This window comes from Dipodomys merriami, unplaced genomic scaffold (assembly GCF_024711535.1).
Source record: "Dipodomys merriami isolate MVZ:Mamm:240054 unplaced genomic scaffold, mDipMer1.0.p SCAF_37, whole genome shotgun sequence".
NCBI lineage: Eukaryota > Metazoa > Chordata > Mammalia > Rodentia > Heteromyidae > Dipodomys > Dipodomys merriami.
Genome location: NW_027205270.1, coordinates 12,403,637 through 12,423,714, shown reverse-complemented (window position 1 = coordinate 12,423,714; position 20,078 = coordinate 12,403,637). Strand labels below are relative to the sequence as shown.

Genomic DNA, 20,078 nt, shown 5'->3' with positions numbered 1-20,078 from the left:
GACTTAGCAAATACTTCCTGAATGAATAAAATGAATGAAAAGAGCTGATTTCCCAGAGTAATCATGTAAAAGAACATAAACAGAAAAGAGAAAAAGGGATAAATATGTATCCAGAATAATTTTTTCTGGTCCTGGGGCTTGAACACAAGGCCGGAGTACTGCCACTGACCTTCATTTGCTGAAGGCTGGTTCTACCACTCGAGCTATAGCATTACTTCCAGCTTTTTCTGAGTAGTTTATTGGCGATAAGAAGCCCACAGACTTTCCTGCCTGGGCTAGTCTGAACTGTGATCCTCAGATCTCAGCCTCCTGAGTAGCTAGAATTACAGGTATGAGCCATGAGTGCCTGGCATTTTCATATACATATACAATCCATTCAGTTGTTTTACACAATGCACATAGAGAGAAACAAACTACTGTGTTCTGAAGATGCCCCTCTCCCTTATCTGTTGGGTCAAAGCAGAGAGCTTGGTTTAGGCTCTAAGCCACACCAAAAGACAAGAGCCCTTTAGAAAAGATGACAATTTTTATTGTAATTGATGATTACGTGAGCATTTTGCAGAGACTTCTAAAGAAGAGTACTACTGAAAAATATATTAAATTTCAAATGTTTTGAGGGAGCCTGCAAAAATCATTTAGAATATCTTTAGTGAGCAATGATACTTCAATTAGTGTTTACTAGCCTTGATGCCCTAGATAAGATTTGGTTACTAACTTTTGTTTTTCAATGGATGAATAATCTAAGGCACACAGGGACTAAGCACTTGCTCCAAAGCATAGGACAATTAGTAGTGATTAAGATGAGTGGAATCGAAGCACTGAAGCAGGTGCTTACAAACACTGCTTTCTTATCAAAGGATGAAAACCAATTACATACAGCTATCCACACCTAACTCAGTTCTTAGACTATTTTGTCAGTGCTTAGACTATTTCTATTTCTCAACTCTGAAACTCCATGTTCTTTTACTGGTAGGTGTTTTAAACCTTGCAATCTCCTTTATCTAAAACATTATAAAAAAAAAACTAGAAATAAGTCTGGTGTCATAATCCATAGTACTGTGGAGTAACAATCAATTTGATTCTCAAACAAATACTTTACTGTTTAGCTTTTGCCTTTTCAAACATGTAAGATACAGACGATATGATACCATGCATATAAACAATAAAACAATAATAAATGTTATGGACATATACATATGTGGAAAATGTAGTGAAATGTGAGTAGGAAATACACAATACTAGCAGAAAAATACTGGTGGAAAATGGGGAAAAATAAGGGAAGGGGTAACACTGGTCAAGAAGCATTCTATTCATAACGACTTATGGAATTGTAATCTCTTTGTACAACTACAACATCATCATCATCATCATCAATTATGCCAGCTGGGAAATAAAAGGAGACAAAAGAAAATTAAATGAAATCAAGAAGTGGTACAAAGTACCACTAGCACTAACCAAGTGCTCAAGTGGTAGAGCCCTGCATTCCATATCCAGCACAGCATAACAAAACTAAACAAACAAACAAACAAAAAGCACAATGAATCTATTTGAAACTAAAACCAGTTTCTTTCTATATGTTAAAATGCTTGAGGCTGGGAATGTGGCTTAGTGGTGGAGTGCTTGCCTAGCATGCATGAAGCCCTAGGATCAATTCCTCAGTACCACCATAAACAGAAAAAGCTGGAAGTGGGGCTGTGGCTCCAGTGGTAGAGTGCTACTTAGAGCAAAAGAAGCTCAGGGAGAGTGCCCAGGACCCTAGTTCAAGCCCAGTACTGGTGGGGGGCAGGGAGGGAGAACTTAAAATGTTTTATTAAAAGTGCCACAAATTTGCCATCTCATTTCATCGTAAAGGAGGGTGTAAAATGAGTGGTTTTGCAGTGCTGGGGATCACATTAAAGACCTAGTACATGCTAGGAAGTAAGATAGTTTTGAGTAACAGGATGATTAGTTTTTGTTGTTGTCAGTTATGGGGCTTGAACTCTGGGCCTGAGCCCTGTAGCTCAAGGCTAGAGCTCTACCACTTGAGCCACAGTACCACTTCCGGTTTTCTGGTGGTTTATTAGAGTTTCAAGGCCTTTCCTGCCCTGGCTGGCTTTGAAACTCGATCCTCAGATCTCAGCCTTCTGAGTAGCTAGGATTACAGGTGTGAGCCACTGGTGCCCAGCTAGTTTTATACTAAGGTATAAAAAGGTAAAATATTTAATCTAGAAATGTATGAATTAAACATACCCTCCTCTTCCTTGTCCCCAGAATTGAATTGTTTTATGCTGGTTAATTTCTGTATGAACTGATTTTTCAGCTAAGTGCTTCTTAGCTCCTCTCCCATGGTATACGATCTTGAATTGTTTTATGCTGGTTAATTTCTGTATGAACTGATTTTTCAGCTAAGTGCTTCTTAGCTCCTCTCCCATGGTATACGATCAAGACATACTAAACAACACCTTACAAGTGATGTTAAGACTGTATGACTGGCTCTAATATGGTCTAGAGGCTTCTTGGAAAGCTTTCCATTGTATTTGTCAATAATGAACATAGAACAGATGACTTCTGGCCCAGAGAAACAGGCCACATGTATTTGGGAGAGAATGTCACTTCAAACAGCTAAATCTTCCTCCTACCTGAATTGGAACTTCTTGAATTATTAGTTAAATATTTTCAAACTGATTTTCTACAATCTTTTCTTCTGGGAGTAGGGGAAGGAGAGGCAGGCAGCAGTGGCTCACACTTATAATCCTAATCAGGAGGATGATATGTGAGGATAGAGATTTGAAGTCAGCCTGAGCAAGTAAATCTGAAAGACTATATGGGAGGTATATATGATAGGATTGTAGTCCAAAGCTGGCCCATGGGCAAAATGCCCGAGACTTTACCTTAAAAACAAAACAAAAAAGCCAAAAAGAGATGATGAGCATGGCTCAAGTAGTAGAACACTTGCCTAACAAGTATGAGGCATGGGGTTCAAAGAGGGAGAGAGGGATAACAACAACATACATAATAATCTACATTATAGAACTATAATAAGCATATCAATATTCATTTCTCTTCCCAAGGACATTTGAAGTAAATAATGTACTTATTACTACTGTTATTAAAATAATGTAAATATTGTACTGTATTAGTACTGTTTCTCAGCTCTAAGACCATCCTTCTATAGTCTGCTGGATTGCCTTTATCCCCCTTGGGCATTTCCTAGGGCCATTTAAGAAGAAGAAATATAAGAAGAATATAAGAAGATATTCTCAGTTGTAACCCCTGGGAATAAAAGGGACAACTGTCACCAATTTTGTAGCAACAGAGCTGCTAAAGCATCCTCTTGGCTCATTCAATATGTCAATAATGTCACGGTTAAGAAATCATGGTTTAGCCAGGTACTGGTGGCTCATGCCTATAATCCTACTCAGGAGGGTGAGATCATGGTTCAAAGCCATGAAAGACAAGTCCATGAAACTCTTATCTCCAATTAATGAGCCAAAAGCCAGAAGGGGAGGTATGGAGGTGTGGCTCAAGTGGCAGAGCACCAACCTTAAGCAAAAAGCTAAGTGTCCTGGCCCTGAGTTCAAGCCTTAGTGTACATGTGTACACACACACACACATACACACACACACACACGCACGCGCGCACGCGCGCACACACACACACACACACACACACACACACACACACGCTGATATCTAGAAACAGTGATAGCCTAGTAGCTATGGGCACATCAGGCAAGTATCAACTCCTGTGTTTAAATGACACCTCACTAGGAGAAATGGATGATCAAAGAGGTTGTGACAGAGCAAGTACTTGAGCTTGTATGTTTGTTTGTTTGTATATATATATATGTATGTATGATACAGAGGTGATCCAGAAAGAAGGATGGGTACATGCCAAAAGGACATGAAAGAAATACTTAAGCTTCCATTGTTAAATGGGAATGATCTAAACACCACAATGTATAAGAGAAGCAAGAGGGGCTGGGAAGGTGGCTCAGTGGTAGAGCACTTGCCTTGCATGCTCGAGGCCCTGGGTTCGATTCCTCAGCACCACATAAGAAAAAAGCCGGAAGTGGCGCTGTGGCTCAAGTGGTAGAGTGCTAACCTTGAGCTGAAGAGCTGAGGGACAGTGCCCAGGCCCAGAGTTCAGGCCCCACGACCGGACTCAAAAAAAAAAAAAAAAAGAGAAGCAAGAGATTTTTTAGCCCATTGAATGAGAATTCATGAGTACAGCATACTAATAAAAATGAAAAGGAAATCAGGGAGAATGAAACATTAAAAAAAAAAAAACAACCAAAACATTCCTTGTAGTAGATATAACTTAAGATTACAAGTCCTGGGTGAGAATGTGACTTTGTGGTAGAGTGCTTGCCTAGCATGCATGAAGCCCTGGGTTTGAACAGAAAAGGCCAGAAGTGGTACTGTGGTATAAGTGGTAGAGTGCTAGCCTTGAGCAAAAAGAAACTCAGGAACAGTGCCCAGGCCCTGAATTCAAGCCCAGAACTGACAAAAAAATAAATAAATAAAAATAAAAGTAAATAATAGCAGCAAATATTTGGAAGTTGGAAAGTAGAATTAAATAACTAAACTAGGAAAATTGGAAAAGCATAATCTTAGTTATGGCAAAGGAAAACAGATAAGAAACAATTTATAGTTATCAGATATCACTAGAACTATGGTAAACTGCTCAATGACAAATGATAGGTAAAAGCTTTTTGAGAGAATTAGGTAAGTACATTAGAAATCATACTCCACTTTAGAAGTATATTCATGCTAAGCACCATGGCTCATATTTATAATCCTAGCTACTTAGGAGGCTGAAGGTTGCAGTTCAAAGCCAGTCTCCAGGCAGGAAAGTCCACGAGACTCCCTTTTTTTTTGTTAGTCCTAGGACTTGAACTCCGGGAGCACTGTCTGTGGGCTTCTTGAGACCCAGCACCACTTTGGTTTTTTCTAAGTAGTTTATTGGAGATAAGAGTCTCATGGACTTTCCTGCCTGGACTGGCTTCCAATTATCCTCAGACCTTAGCCTCCTGAGTAGCTAGGACTATTGGTGTGAGCCACCCCTACCCAGTTCATGAGATTCTTATCTCCAATTAATCACTAAAAAGCTAGCAGTAGAGCTATGGCTCAAGTAGTAGAGCCTTAGCCATGAGCAAAAAAGCTCAGTGCCCAGGCTCTGATTTCAAGCCCCAGGACTGGCCCACACTAAAGAGGGAAAAAGAAAAAAAAAAAAAAAAAAGAAGAAGGAAATTCACTAAGGATCATAAAAAGTTGGTTTCTGACTGAAGTGCATATTGCAATAAAAATAGTGGGATCCGGTAACAGGAAAGGTTTACAGGGAGGAAAGGGAAGGAAAGTGAGAGGAAGAAAGGGAAGGGACGAGAAGGGAAAAGGAAGGAGCAGACAAAGGAAATAAAACATGAGAGAGGAAAAACTGGAATACCAGTCTAGGAACTTCAATATTCTAAAAGTGAGAAAATAATCAACAGAATAATTCAAGAAATGTTCCCAGCAGAGAGAATCTGAATTGTCAGGCTGAAATTGCACACAAACACAAGGGACATTAAGGCATCTATACTAATCACACTCCAGAAAACCAACACAAAAAGAGGATAGCCTACTAGCTTTCAGGAAAAGAGGTAGGGGAAAAGAACAAAGCTCTTCCTCCCCACCACCCATCAAGAACCTTGGCCAGGCTGGGAACAGTGGCATACATATATATCTATAATCCCAGCATGGAGGAAGCTGAGGTAAAAGAATCCTAAATTCAAGGCCATAGAGCTGCATAGGGAGACACCACCACCCCTCCCCCCCAAAAAAGTCTGTTTTCAATAGGATCATGAACTGTAGAAGTTTATACACTAATGCCATCAATGTTAAAAAAAATACAAATTAAAGTTCTATACCAAAGAGTTATTTATTATAGTAGATGTAGTTTAATTACATATATAAATATAGAACTGAAATTGTTTTAAGAACAGGGAATGAGACTGGCGAGAGTGATAGAGGGATTGCGAATGGACAGCATATAGTGGATACGTGTGGAAACGTTCCAAAAAGACCAGCCTTGTACTAAAATGTGCTAATTTAAAAACAAGAAAGTTAGTATTCAAGTATGAGGGCAGTAAAACATTTTCAGATGTGTAATTTGAAGAAAAATCACTTTCTTCAGAAACTACAGAACCATGTGTACAGTTTGAATATAAGATGTTCCCCACAGGTTCAGATTTTCAAATGCTCTAACTGATGGCACTATTTTGGGAGGCTCTAGAAAGGTTAAGAGATGGGACCTAAATGGAAGAGGTTACTGGGGGCATGCTTTTGAAAGTTATACTGGGTCCCCCAGTCTGCTTCTGTTTTCTATCTATTTAGGAAGATTCTCTGCCACAGGCTATTGCCACTATAATACATGGCCACCAAGAACATGGGAGCAAAACCACAGACTAAATCTTCTGAAATTAGCTAAACAATCTTTCCTCCTTTAGGTTGTTTTTAAGTGTTTGGTCACAACAATGAGAAAATAATACACTATCCTTTTATTTCTGTTGTTGTTTTTTCAGGTTGGTCACAGGGTTTGAACTCAGAGCCTGGGTGCTGTCCCTGAGCCTCTTTGTGCTTGATACTCAGGCTAGTACTCTACCACTTGAGCCACAATGCCATTTCTGGTTTTTGAGTGGTTAATTTGAGATAAGAATCTCATAGGGATGTTCTGTTCTGGCTGGCTTTAAACCACCACCTTCAGATCTGAGCCTCCTGAGTAGCTAGCAGTATAGCTATTGGTGCCTGGTGGCTCACTATTCCTTTTATAAAGAGATTTAAAAAATAATAATAATAATAAGGGGAGATGGATATTGAAACAGTAAATTTATTCTGAAGGAGAAACAATCAAAACCACTAGGAAGATGGTGAAAATGCCATCCCAGGCTTGAAGCTGATAAAGGCTGGAGATGTGACACTCAAAAGTCTGACCAAGATCCTGAATTTTACTAAGGAGTAAAATTTAAAACAAACAAACAAACAAACATAAAACAAAAACAAAGCATGAATTCACAGCTTGGTTTTCACAAAGTGAACACACACTAAATAACCAATGTTCTGGACCAAGAACATTACCAGAACCTTAAAGGTCTACCCTACATTTCTTTCTACTGACTACTCCAAGTTACTGTCCTTAGCATCTTACATTATTTTAGCCCGCTTTACATATATGTGAATTTATGCATTAAAAATACCTATCAATACTTGTAGTGTTTTCACAATCATATGCACAGAACAGTATAGAAGTTGAGGTGTGTTCCCAGATGAGATCCCCAGCTCAGTCTGAATAAAGTAATACTTGTCTTCTTGTTTCAGCTTTCATAATACACACTTTTCATATTACACATGTATTTTTGATGGTCTAGTTAGTGTTATGTTTTTCACTATTTCTGTTATTTTACTAGTCTTTTCTCTAATGAGGCCCCTAAGAGTAATGCTGAAGTACTGTCCAGTGTTCCTAATATCTCCAAGACAAGCTTAGTTTGGGCATGAGTTATAGTGTTATTAATAGGTCAAGAGTTAAATGTTAATAATCTGACAATGTATTAAAGAATCTTTTAACAAAACCATACATAAAATGATATAATATACTGAGTCAAACCACATAATATTGTACATTTTCTTTTTTCTTTTTTTTTGTTGGTCGTGGGGCTTGAATTCTGGACCTGAATGCGGTCCCTCAGCTCTTTAGCTCAAGGCTAGCACTTTACCACTTGAGCCACAGTACCACTTCCCGTTTTCTGGTGGTTTATTAGAGATGAGTCTCATGGACTTTCCTGTCTGGGCTGGCTTTGAACCGTGATCCTCAGATCTCAGCCTCCTGTGTAGCTAGGATTACAGGTGTGAGCCACTGGCACCTGGCTACATTTTCTTTTTAATCTGAAAACAGAAAGGAGTTCAGGGAGCAGCTTAGATCCAGCTTCTTATCCCCACTTGGCTAGTCTTGGTTATATGCTGACTCTGTCCTCCAAGACAGAGTATTGGCTAAGGATTCTGTTCACCCTAAGGAAATGTCCTGCTCTGACCTGAGAGCTGGGGGTGGGCCATGGTGAGGAGCCATCTCTGAATAGCTCCTTGTGGAAATCCACCCTGGCCCAAGGACAGTCCAGCCAGATCTCCCTCCTTCTCTAGTGGGCTCCCTAAGCTTCCAAGGTTCCCTTGTGAACTTGCCTAATCACTTTTCCAAAGAGACTCTTGGGAATTCCCTAGGGATGTGAAATGTGAAAGGTAGATCTCTCAGTTTCCTTCTCCCAAAAGGTTTAGCTAATGGTACAACAGTGGAGCTCAGTTTCCCAACTGAGTGACACTTAGCTTAACTGGGAAGACATGTATTGGGTGTAAACTATAGGAGATTCAAAAGGATGAGTAAGCTGGGCGCCAGTGGCTCACACCTGTAATCTTAGCTACTCAGGAGGCTGAGATCTGAGGATTGTGGTTCAAAGCTAGCCAGGACACGAAAGTCCGTTAGACTCTTATCTCCAATAAACCACTCAGAAAACTGTAAGTGGCACTGTGGCTCAAGTAGTAGAGCACTCGCCTTGACCTGAAGAGCTGAGGGACAGCACCCAAGCCCAGAATTCAAGCCCCACAACCGACAAAAAAAAAAAGATGAGCAAGACAAAGTCCTATTTGTGATTATAAAATAAAAGGGAAAGAGAACAGCTTACAGTTAACAAAAGGAAAGAAATGTAAACATCACCTGATATGGAATAATTGTATTGTCAAAGCTCATAGAGTTCACAAACTTTATAGACCATGATAATGACAATTTGCCTTGTGAAGGTTAAAATGTGTTTGTTACTTTTAAGTATCACTATTCCACAATGTGAAATTTAAGTAATCACCTAATCTCAATTTAAAAAAAAAAAGGAAAGTAAGAGAAGAGATGGGGTTAGGAGCAATGGGTGGCAATGCTATCAGACACCTTGTATTCATATACTGTTTTGTAGAATGGGAACTTCTTTGTATAACTACTTAAAAAAAAGAGAAAAAAGGGTGCCTCTGCCTCCTCCTTCCCAGGTCATTCCACCTCTTCTCACTGACAGGCATTCACCTTGGTTCAAGCCACCTTCATCTTTTGCCCAAGGCAATTTCTCAACTTACCTTATTCTAATTGTGGGGCTTTATACTTGAAGTCTCTGCTCTGATGTCACTTCCTCTGAAAGGCCTTCCTGATCTTCCTTTCTAAAATACCCACACAGACCACTCAACATCTGCCAGTTATTTAATTCGTATTCTCTTACTGTAGCTTTATTTTCTGTACAGTATTTGTTGCTACCCAAGCTGTTTCATCTCCCCACTCCACCAAGAAGTTCTATAATGAGAACTGTATGTTATCTTTCATTATTCTAGTCTAGCTTTATAACAGTGGTTACAGTATCTGTTAGGTGAATGAATTTTGTTTCTATTAGATGCCAAATCCTAGGCTATAGAGATACTTCCAATTTTTGTCCTCTCACTCTTTCTTTGCACAGTCAAATCTGTGGAAGTTTCCTTAATTCCTCAGGTTCATTTGGGGCCCAACTCAATACAATCTGGGCTCTACCTTCTCCTTTGAAACTGTTCAGTAACTACCATAATCTTTCCTACTCCAAGGGCTCAAGCTAAGGAGTATTCCTCATTTGCTATCTTCTTGATCTTTCTCAAGCATATCATCTTTCTGGAAAGTCATCTTCCTAAGTTTCAATACCAACTTCTCTTCTCTAAGCTGTTAGTCTCCTGGTTTCTTCAATGTTAAGTATGACCAATTTCCTTCCCAATCCACATGTTCTCATCATCTCTGAGAAATCAACTAGCCCAAATCACAAGCTCCCATGTTTAACTCCTCCTGACATCTTAATATGTACCTCAATTCCAATGAGCTACATACTGAAGTCACTTCTCTTTTTCCTGTTACCCACTTATGTTCAAAGCATGCTTCTCTGTCCTATACACCGATGAATAGCACAAGCCAGAAATCAGTTTTCTGAAACTCTCCCTTCTTCCACAAACCTGATCCCTGACAAATTAATAAATATCTCCCTTAAAGCTAGCTATAGCAATTATCTTTGTGTGTGTGCCAGTTCTAGGACTTCAACTCAGGGCCTAAGGTGCCGTTCTTGACCTTTTTCGTTCCCTCAAAGTCAGAACCGTACCAACTGAGCCACAGCTCCCCTTCTGGCTTTTGGGCAGTTTATTGGAGAGTAAGAGTCTCATGGAGTTTCCTGCCTGGTCTGGCTTTGAACCAGGATCCTCAGATTGCAGCCTAATGAGTAGTTAGGATTACAGATGTGAGACACTGTCACCAGCTACCAATTGTCTTATTTTGTAACTAACCTGTCCCCCTCCGTCTTCTTCTCTGCAAATCCACGCTTCAGAGCATTTTCCTTATAAAAGATCAGAGGCTTAGTAATTCAACAGCTATCTTATTTTTGGAGGTGGGGTGGGGGAGTTACATTAATTTACCAAACTGAGGAGGCTTCCCTATGTGTTCTCTCCACCATTCCTTGTAAGTTTATTATAATTCTTAGCACATTGTACTATCCATCTCATCTTAGAAGGCAGAAACTCTCCAATGCCACTGTTTCTCCACAGAGTATCAATATATGCTTAGTAAATTTAATGAAAGCAAGGGTCAGCAAATCATAACCTGTGAGTCAAATAGGACATGCCATTTGTTTTTCTGCAGTCTATAGCTAATAATATTTTTTATATTTTTAAATGACTAGGAAAGTTGTTTTTAAGGGGGAAATAGTACTGGAATTTAAGATTTCATGTTTGCTATGCAGGTGCTTTGCTACTAAGTCAATCTCTAGCTCTTTTGTACCAGGGTTATTTTTGAGATAGGGTCTCACTTCTTGCCAAAGTTATGTGTCTGGACCATGATTTGCCTGTTTTAGACTTCTTGTCATAGCTGGATAGCAAATATGGATGACCATGCTTAGCTATCAGTTGACAAAGGGTCTTACACACTTTAGTCTAGATTGACCTTCAATCACATTTCTAAGCCAGCTGGGCAGAAAACTTCCTGAGACTCTTATCTCCAATAAACTACTCAGAAAACACTAGAAGTAGTGCTATGGTTCAAAGTGGTAAAGTGCTAGTCGTGAGCCTGAGAAGCCGAGGGACAGTACCAAGGTCCTGAAGCTCCAAGACCATAAAAACAAACAAACAAAAAAACCAAACAAACAAACCTAAGATCTGAATAAATAAGTAAAATATATGGATAGAGTGTCACTCAGTGATAGAGCATTTACCTAATATTCCCAAGGTAGCCATAACATTAGTATTTAGTGGCACTTGAAAACTGTATGAAATTTAAACTTCAGTGTTTATAAAGATTTACAAGCTCACAGCCATACCTCTCCTTGTTTATACACAGTTTTATGGCTGCTTTTACACAACAACAGAGTAGAATACTTGCGACCAAACCATAAAGCCATGTTTGCTAACTGGCCCTATACATAAAAATGTTTGCTGACTTTTGAGTTAAATATACATTAACCTGGGCTTTCGTTTCTGGTAGAACTTGGTTCAAAATTCTGGTTTTAATAGGGAGAGAGGATGTTAAAAAAAAAAAAAAAAAAAAAGCAGCTTGGTACTGGTAGAAAAACATGCCTGAACATCAATGGAATAGATGGGAAGATCCAGACACTGTATACTTAAAGCCATCTGATATTTGACAAGGAAGTCCAACGAATGTTGGAAAAAGGCCTCTTCAAAAAATAGTGTTGGGAAAACTGGGCATTCATATGTAGAAGACAGAAATTGGCCTGTCTGTCAGTAGTACCAACTCAAAATGGATCAAAGATTTCTCAATGTCAGGCCTAAAAACACTACAGGAAGGAATAAAAGAAACATTAGGATACATTGGCATGGGCAAGAACTTTCTAGACTCAGTAACTGAAGAGAGAATCAATAAATGGGATTATATCAAATTTAGAAGTCTCTCCACAGCTAAGGACATACTTACAACCTAAAAAGGCAGCCTATAGAATGGGAGAAGATCTTCACCAACTATACATCCAACAAAGGCCTAATATCCAGATTAACAAGTTCAAGAGTAGTTCAAGAAATGACCCCCCCAATCAATAACTCAATTAATAAATGGGCTAAGGAGCTAAATAGACTTCTCAAAAGAAGCAGCAAGATTGGCCAATAGACCCATAAGGAAACGCTCAACGTCCCTGACTATAAAGGAAATGTAAATCAAAACAGTGAGATCCTATCTTACTCTAGTACAATTAGCTAGCTTCAAAAATACCAATAACAAATGCTAGTAGGGGTGGGGGGAAGGGAAGAGGAGAGTGAACTATTACACCCTTGCTGAGAATGTAAACTAGTACAACCCCTCTGGAAGGTGGTTTGGAGATTTCTCAAAAAATTAAACAGAGAACTACTCTATGATCCAGAAATACCACTCTTGGGCATCTACTCAGAATATCACAAGTCAGGATATGGAAAAGGCACATGCATGTCCATATTCACTGATGCACTATTCACAACAGCCAAGATATGGAAACAACCCAGAAACCCTACAACAGATGAGATTGAAAAAAATGTAACTGGGCCCTAGTGGCTCACAGCTATAATCCTAGCTACTCACTGTAGGCTGAGATATGAGGATCCAAGGTCGAAGTCAGCCCAGGCAGGAAAGTCCATGAAACTATTCTCTCCAACTAACTACCAGAAAATTGGAAATGGCCCTGTGCTCACAGTGGTAGAGCATTAGCCTTGAAAAAAGAGTTTAGGCTGTATTGCAAAGATCATAGAACTCATACATGTTAGCGATGGGAAGGGGAAACAAAGGAGGAGGCTACAATGCTTGATAAGAAATGTACTCATTATCTTGCCCATGTAATTGTAACCCCTCTGTACAGTATTTTCACAATAAAAAAAAAGAACTCATACATGTTATAGACCATGATAGACAATTTGCTCCATGAAAGTTAGAATGTGTTTGTGACTTTAACTAAGCATCACTATCCCACAATACTGTGAAATTTGGGAAATTATGTAACCACTTAATCACAATAAGAAATTTAAGAAAAAAGAAAAAAGAGTTTAGGGACAGTGCTTAGACCCTGAGTTCAAGCCCCATGATCAAAAAAACAAAAACAAAAACAAGAAAATGTGGTACATATATGCAATGGAATTTTACTCAGACAGAATATTATACCATTTGCAGGGAAAGGATGGGCCTAGAAAAATTATGTTAAGTCATGCTCAGAAAGACAAATGGCACAGGATTTCATTCACGTGGAAGTCAGATCTAAAATGTGAACATACACAATAAGATATATAGGTCATTATGCATATTTACACAAGCAAACTGTCTTAAAGGATGGTATACTTCCTCTGAGAAACTAATGAATTGTTTAACAAAATGAATACCAGGAAGCAGAAACATCTTAGAAGGGGAAGGAAATGTGGGAGGGCACACAAATAGAGGGAGGAAAGGTGAATAAATGCATTTATTATATTCAGTATACCTTATGCCAATATTGAACTACATAATTTGAGGGTAGACATGGGAGGTGAAAAAAATGAGAGAGAACAATGGAAGGGATGGCTGATAAAAATGCATTATACTGTGATGGCTCACATTTGTAATCCTAGCTACTCAGCAGGCTGAGATCTGAGGACTGCAGTTTGAAGCCAGTCTGGGTAAAAGTCTGAAACTCTTATCTCCAATTAACCACCAAAAAGCTGGAAGTGAAGCCATAACTTAAGTTACAGAGCACTAGCCTTGAGCAAAAAAGCTCAAGAACAGCGCCCAGGTCCTGAGTTCAAGCCCCAGGACCAGAACAACAAAATGCATTGTACTCATACCTTGACTTATGGAATTGTAATCTCTTTGCACAACTACTTAATAATATTTTCTTTAACTTAAAAAAGAATAGTGTATCATTTGCAGAGGAATGGATGGACCTGGAAAAAAATGTTAAATGACGTCATGCTCAGAGACAAATGGTTTATGTTTTTGCTCGTATGTGGAAGTCAGATCTAAAATATAAACATACATGACAACATATACAGAATTATATGCATATACACACCAACAAACAGACTAAAGGATGGTATACTTAGGGGAGGAATGCATTGGTGTAACTCCTTTGAACAACTAACCATTTAACAAAATAAATACAAGTTTAAACATGTGAGCAATAGAAGGGGAAGGAAATGAGGTTACACAAATGGAGGAAGGAAGGGTGAGCAAATGCAGTATTATATTCAATATACATTATGTAAAAATTGAACTACATAACCTAAGAGTAGGGATGAGATGGAGAAAGAAGTAGAGGAACATTGGAAGGGGTGGCATTCATCAAGATGCACTGTACTTATAATCTGACTTCTGGAACTGAAACTCCTTTGTACAACTACTTAATTAAAAAACAAAAAAACAAAAACCAGTCAGGTGCTGGTGGCTCATGTCTATAATCCTAGCTATTCAGAAGGCTGAGATCTGAAGGCTGGATAGGAAAGTTGATGAGACTCTCCAATTAATCTTCAAAAAACCAGAAATGAGGGGCTGGGAAGGTGGCTCAGTGGTAGAGCGCTTGCCTCGCATGCCTGAGGCCCTGGGTTCAATTCCTCAGCACCACATTAGCAAAGAAGAAAAAAGCCGGAAATGGCGCTGTGGCTCAAATGGTAGAGTGCTAGCCTTGAGCTGAAGAGCTGAGGGACAGCACCCAGGCCAGAGTTCAGGCCCCACGAAGAAAAAAGCCGGAAGTGGTGCTGTGGCTCAAATGGTAGAGTGCTAGCCTTGAGCTGAAGAGCTGAGGGACAGCACCCAGGCCCAGAGTTCAGGCCCCACGACTGGACCAAAAAAACAAAACAAAACAAAACAGAAATGAAGGTGTGGCTCAAATGGCAGAGCACTAGTCTTGAGCACAAAAAGTTCAGGTCCTGTGCCCAGGCCCTGAGTTCAAGTTCCATGAGCCGCCCCCCAATCCTCCCACATACAAAGATAAGCCAAGTTCAGAAAGAAAAATGGCACGTTTTCTCTTATTTGCATAAGTTAGATCTAAATACACCAGTACATAATAAAATATTCAGAATTTTAGACAGTCACACACAGTGAGACCAAAAGAGGATACTCTTATAAACTAAGGCAAAATGCCTATGTGCCTCTCTTTATATTTATATAAAATTATATATATAAATGAACTCCAAAGAATGGAAAGAAGATCTTTCTTTTTTGCTGTTCTTTTTGTTTACTTTCCTTTCTGTATGGCTTATTTATGTGTCTATCTTTAGGAAGAGGGACAGAGACCTCGAGGGAAAAAGAGTGAAAAAATGCAGTAGTGGTGCTCACTGGACACTGTATTGAAAGTGAACCATACAACTTATGGGTGGAGACCAGAGGGAGAGACTGGGAGACAGTAAAGGAAAGGAAAACACAGTACAAAAGGAAATGCACTCATTACCTGACTTGTATAACTAATCCCTCTGTACATCACCTTTATAATAATAAACTAAAAAAATAAAAAAGGCAAATGAGGAAAAAAAAGAAACAACAAAAAGCAAACTAACAATCAAAATGCATTTTTTGGGGGGAGAGGAGAATGGGGTTGTCTGTGCAGTGGTTCTTGCCTCCTTGTTAGGAGACAGATCTGAGGATTAGGGCTCAACGTCAGCCCAGACAAGAAAGTTCTTAAGATTCCTTTTTTTTTTTTTTTTTTTTTTAGCCTAGGTACTGTCCCTTAGCTCTTTTGCTTAAGGTTAGTGCCACTTAAAACTACAACTCCACTTCTGGTTTTTGGGTAGTTAATTGGAGATAAGGGTCTCTACCTAGGCTGGCTTCAAATTAAAATCCTAAGATCTCAGCCTTCTGAGTAGTTAGGATTACAGGCATGAGCAACCAAGCCCTGGCCATGAGACTCTTATCTCCAGCAAAAAACTGGAAGTGGAGATGTAACTCAAGTAGTATATAGCACCAGCAATGAGTGTAAAGCTTAAAGGACAGTGCCCAGGTCCTAAGTTCAAGTCCAGTAGCATTCTTAAAACTATCTATCTATCTATCTATCTATCTATCTATCTATCTATCTATCTATCTATCTATCTTTCTATCTATCTATCTATCTATCTATCTAATCTTGTGTACCCAACATATATACGTATGTTGGATATACATATACAATATATAAATATTATGTATGTGTATATATTAAGCTGGGCACCAGTGGCTCACACCTATAATCCTAGCTACTCAGGAGGCTGAGATCTGAGGATCACAGTTCAAAGCCAGCCCCAGCAGGAAAGTCCATGAGACTCTTATCTCCAAATAACCACCAGAGGGGCTGGGAAGATGGCTCAGTGGTAGAGTGCTTGCCTTGCATGCATGAGGCCCTGGGTTCCATTCCTTAGCACCACATAAGCAAAAAGAAAAAAGCCGGAAGTGGCGCTGTGGCTCAAGTGGTAGAGCGCTAGCCTTGAGCTGAAGAGCTGAGGGACAGCGCCCAGGCCCAGAGTTCAGGCCCCACGACCGGACCCAAAAATAAATAAATAATTAAAATAACCACCAGAAAGCCAGAAGTGACACTGTGGCTCAAGTGTTAGAGCACTCGCCTTGAGCTGAAGAGCTCAGAACAGTGCCCAGGCCAAGTTCAAGCCCCAGGACCAACCAAAAAACCCCCCCAAATATCTGTCTATCTATATTATATATATATATATATATATATATATATATATATATATACACATATATAATATATATAAAAGAGTAATAGATGGGGTAAGTTTAGTCAAAGTATATTATATGTATGCATGAATGGAAATATCATAATGAAATATCTGTATAATATACAGTAACTTAAAAAAGATGAATCTTGGCATGAACATATACTATTTGTGTGATTTAGGATGAATAACCTCTCATCTTCCTAATCTACAACACAAAAAAAATGTATACTTTGCCAGGGTGATTTTATTTTTGGGGGGGAATAGGTCGTGGGGCTTGAACTCTGGGCCTGGGTGCTGTCCCTCAGCTCTTCAGCTCAAGGCTAATGTTCTACCACTTGAGCCACAGAGCACTTCCGGCTTTTTCTGTTTATGTGGTGCTAAGGAATCAAACCCAGGGCCTCATGCAGTCGAGGCAAGCACCCTGCTACTGAGCCACCTTCCCAGCCCTGTTTTGGAATTTTAATGCTGAAATCTCTGGTATAGAAACTAGTCTACAGAGTGTAGGATACAAAAGATAACTTAGTGTTAAGAGCTTGGGTTGGGACATAAATTCCAACTCTATCACATACAAAGGCACCTTCTTCACCTTACTTATATATTAAAACTGGGGTCATAATAGATACGTCACAAGACTGTTGAGAATTAAATTAGCTTGTATATGTAAAATACTGAGAAGAATGGTGTTGAGCACATGAAAAAGATAAAAAATATTACCATTAATGTGACAATGTATTGGGCACTGGTGACTCATACCTATAATCCTTGCTTCTCAATAGCTTAAAATCTGGAGGACTGGGGTTTGAATCCAACCTGGGCAGAAAAGTCATCAAGAGGGCTGGGAATGTGGCTTAGGGGCAGAGTACCTTGCATGCTTGAATCAATTCCTCAGTACCAAAGAAAAAGCCAGAAGTGGTGCTGTGGCTCAAGTGGTAGAGCATTAGTCTTGAGCAAAAGAAGCTTAAAGATGGTACTCCAGGCACTAAGTTCAAGCCCCAAGACTGGCCAAAAAAAAAAAGTCATCAAGACACCACCTCCAAAATAACTAGCCAAAAGTTGGACTGAGCCACCAAGGCCTGGCCCATGTGCCACCTGAACAAGTGCAAGGCCTTAAGTTTAAACCTCTGGGTGTAGGGGTGCAAATGTTTGATTTAATTAGCTTCCCCACCTCCTGCCTCTCTATCTACTCTATCTTCCATCGCTATTCCCAAGCCTATATTTAACGGAAAAAACAAGTCAGTACCTGTAAGGCAAGAACTGCTATAGAAGATGGCTTTCAAGTTACTGCATTGGTTCCTAGCTAATTTCTCCTACTCTGACCCCTTCTCTATCTCTTGCTCCTAATATGAACTCCCATTCTCTCTTCTCCATACTTTCTTCCTTAGAGATAGCTTATCCCCAGGCTTCTTGTAGGGGGTTAAAAATTCTTCTCTAATCTGGGTTTCTCTCCCGTAAGTCCCAATAAATTATTTCCCAGCTTCCAATTTTTTTTAAAAAAACTTCATTGTCAAGGTGATGTACAGAGAGGTTACAGTTACATAAATAAGGTAGTGAGTACACTTCTTGTCAATCTTGTTACCCCCTCCCTTGTTTTTCTCACTTTCCCTCCCGACCCCCCCCCACAAAGTTGTACAGATAATTTCCAACATATTGTCTTGTATATATCACTGTTGCATTGGTTCTCCCCTTGTCCTTTGTCTCACCATTCTGTTCCCCTTCCCTTCCCTATATTGTATATACCCTGGTATATACAATCCCAGGGTACCAAAATAAAATACAGTGACAACAGGGGATATATCATAGGGGGAAGAACATACAAAAGAAACAAAAAAAATCATAGTACAGTAAAAACAACAACAAAGAAAAACCTCTTTTGTCCACGTCTTAGAGTTCATTTTGCTTAGCATCATCTTAATATGGTCATATGTACATAGCTGTTGAGCTACTCTGCTCATCTGCTAAGATTATCCTAAGTGTTTATTTTACATATTTGGGTCTGTCTGTTCTATCCATACTATATACTTCTTCAAAAGGAAACAGGAAAAAAATTCTATGTAACTCTCATTATCAATCACAATACTTTACATCTAAGGACTCAAACATTTTGAATAATCAACAGAGGCCAGTGTTCTCCAAATGGCAGGTCACAACTCCTATGAAGAATGTAAAAATCAACCTAAAAGTTTACAGTTTTCTTTTTCTTCCTTTTCCCCCCCAAGTTCTGGAACTTGGGCCTGGGCACTACCTGTGGGCTCTTTTTTGCTCAGGGCTAGCACTCTATCACTTGAGCCATAACTCCACTTTCCAGCTTTTTCTGTGATTAATTGGAGGTGAGTCTCACAGACTTTTCCTGATGGGCTGGCTTTGATCCTCAGATCTCAGCCTCCTGAGTAGCTAGGATTACAGACGTAAGCCACCAGTGCCCAGCCACATAGTACTTTTGTTTGTAATGGAAATAACAGAAAACGGATTGTATCCTCAAATAAAAGTACTATTTTGCAGGGATGTATAACAAAAATGGTAGAATACTTGCCTAGCAAGTGTAAAGCCCCAAGTTCAAACCCCAGTATCACAAAAAAGGTGGGGCAGCTGGCTGCTGGGTGCTGTTAAAATGGGCAAGTTCACGAAACCTGGGAAAGTGGTGCTGGTCCTGGCCAGATGCTAGTCTGGATGTAAAGCTATCATCGTGAAGAACACTGATGATAATGGCACCTCAGATCACCCCTACAGCCATGCTTTGGTGGCAGAAATTGATCGCTATCCCCAAAAAGTGACAGCTAACATGGGCAAGAAGATAGCCAAGAGGTCAAAGACCAAGTCCTTTGTGAAGGCTTATAACTGCCATCACCTTATGCCCAAAAGGTACTCTGTGGGTATCCCCTTGGACAAAACTGTGGTCAACAGGATGTCTTCAGAGACCCAGCTCTTAAACACAAGGCCCAACGGGAGGCCAAGGTCAAGACTAAGGAGACAAACAAGACTGGCAAGAACAAGTGGTTCTTCGAGAAGCTTCAGTTTTAGTTTTTGTTTCCATCATTAAAAGTAGGGGGGAAGTGGGGGAGGGGGAGAAGTACAACTTTAAATATCTTGTTTTAAGCCAGACACTGGTGACTCACACATATAATCCTAGCTACTCAGGAGGCTGAGGTCCGAGACACTGTTCCAAGCCAACTTGGGCAGGGAAGTCCATTGAAACTCTTATCTTCTCCAATTAATCACCAACAAAGCCAGAAATAGAGTGGTAGTTCAAATGGTAGAGTATCCTTGAGAGAAAAAAGCTCAGGGACAGAGCCTAGGCCCTAAGTTCAAGCCCCAAGATAAATGCACTCACGTGGGCACATGCACAGGCGCGCACACACCCACACTCACACACTTACACTTGTTTTAGTACAGAT

General features: G+C 39.7%; 1 protein-coding gene and 1 pseudogene across 1 annotated transcript in view; one reads left to right on the top strand and one right to left on the bottom strand.

The window, feature by feature from the left end:
• The window catches only part of Kcmf1 (potassium channel modulatory factor 1), an 88,910-nt gene that overhangs the window by 47,120 nt on the left and 21,712 nt on the right, over positions 1 to 20,078 (bottom strand). The window lies entirely within an intron of this gene.
• Positions 19,295 to 19,704, top strand: LOC138804584 (large ribosomal subunit protein eL27-like; annotated as a pseudogene).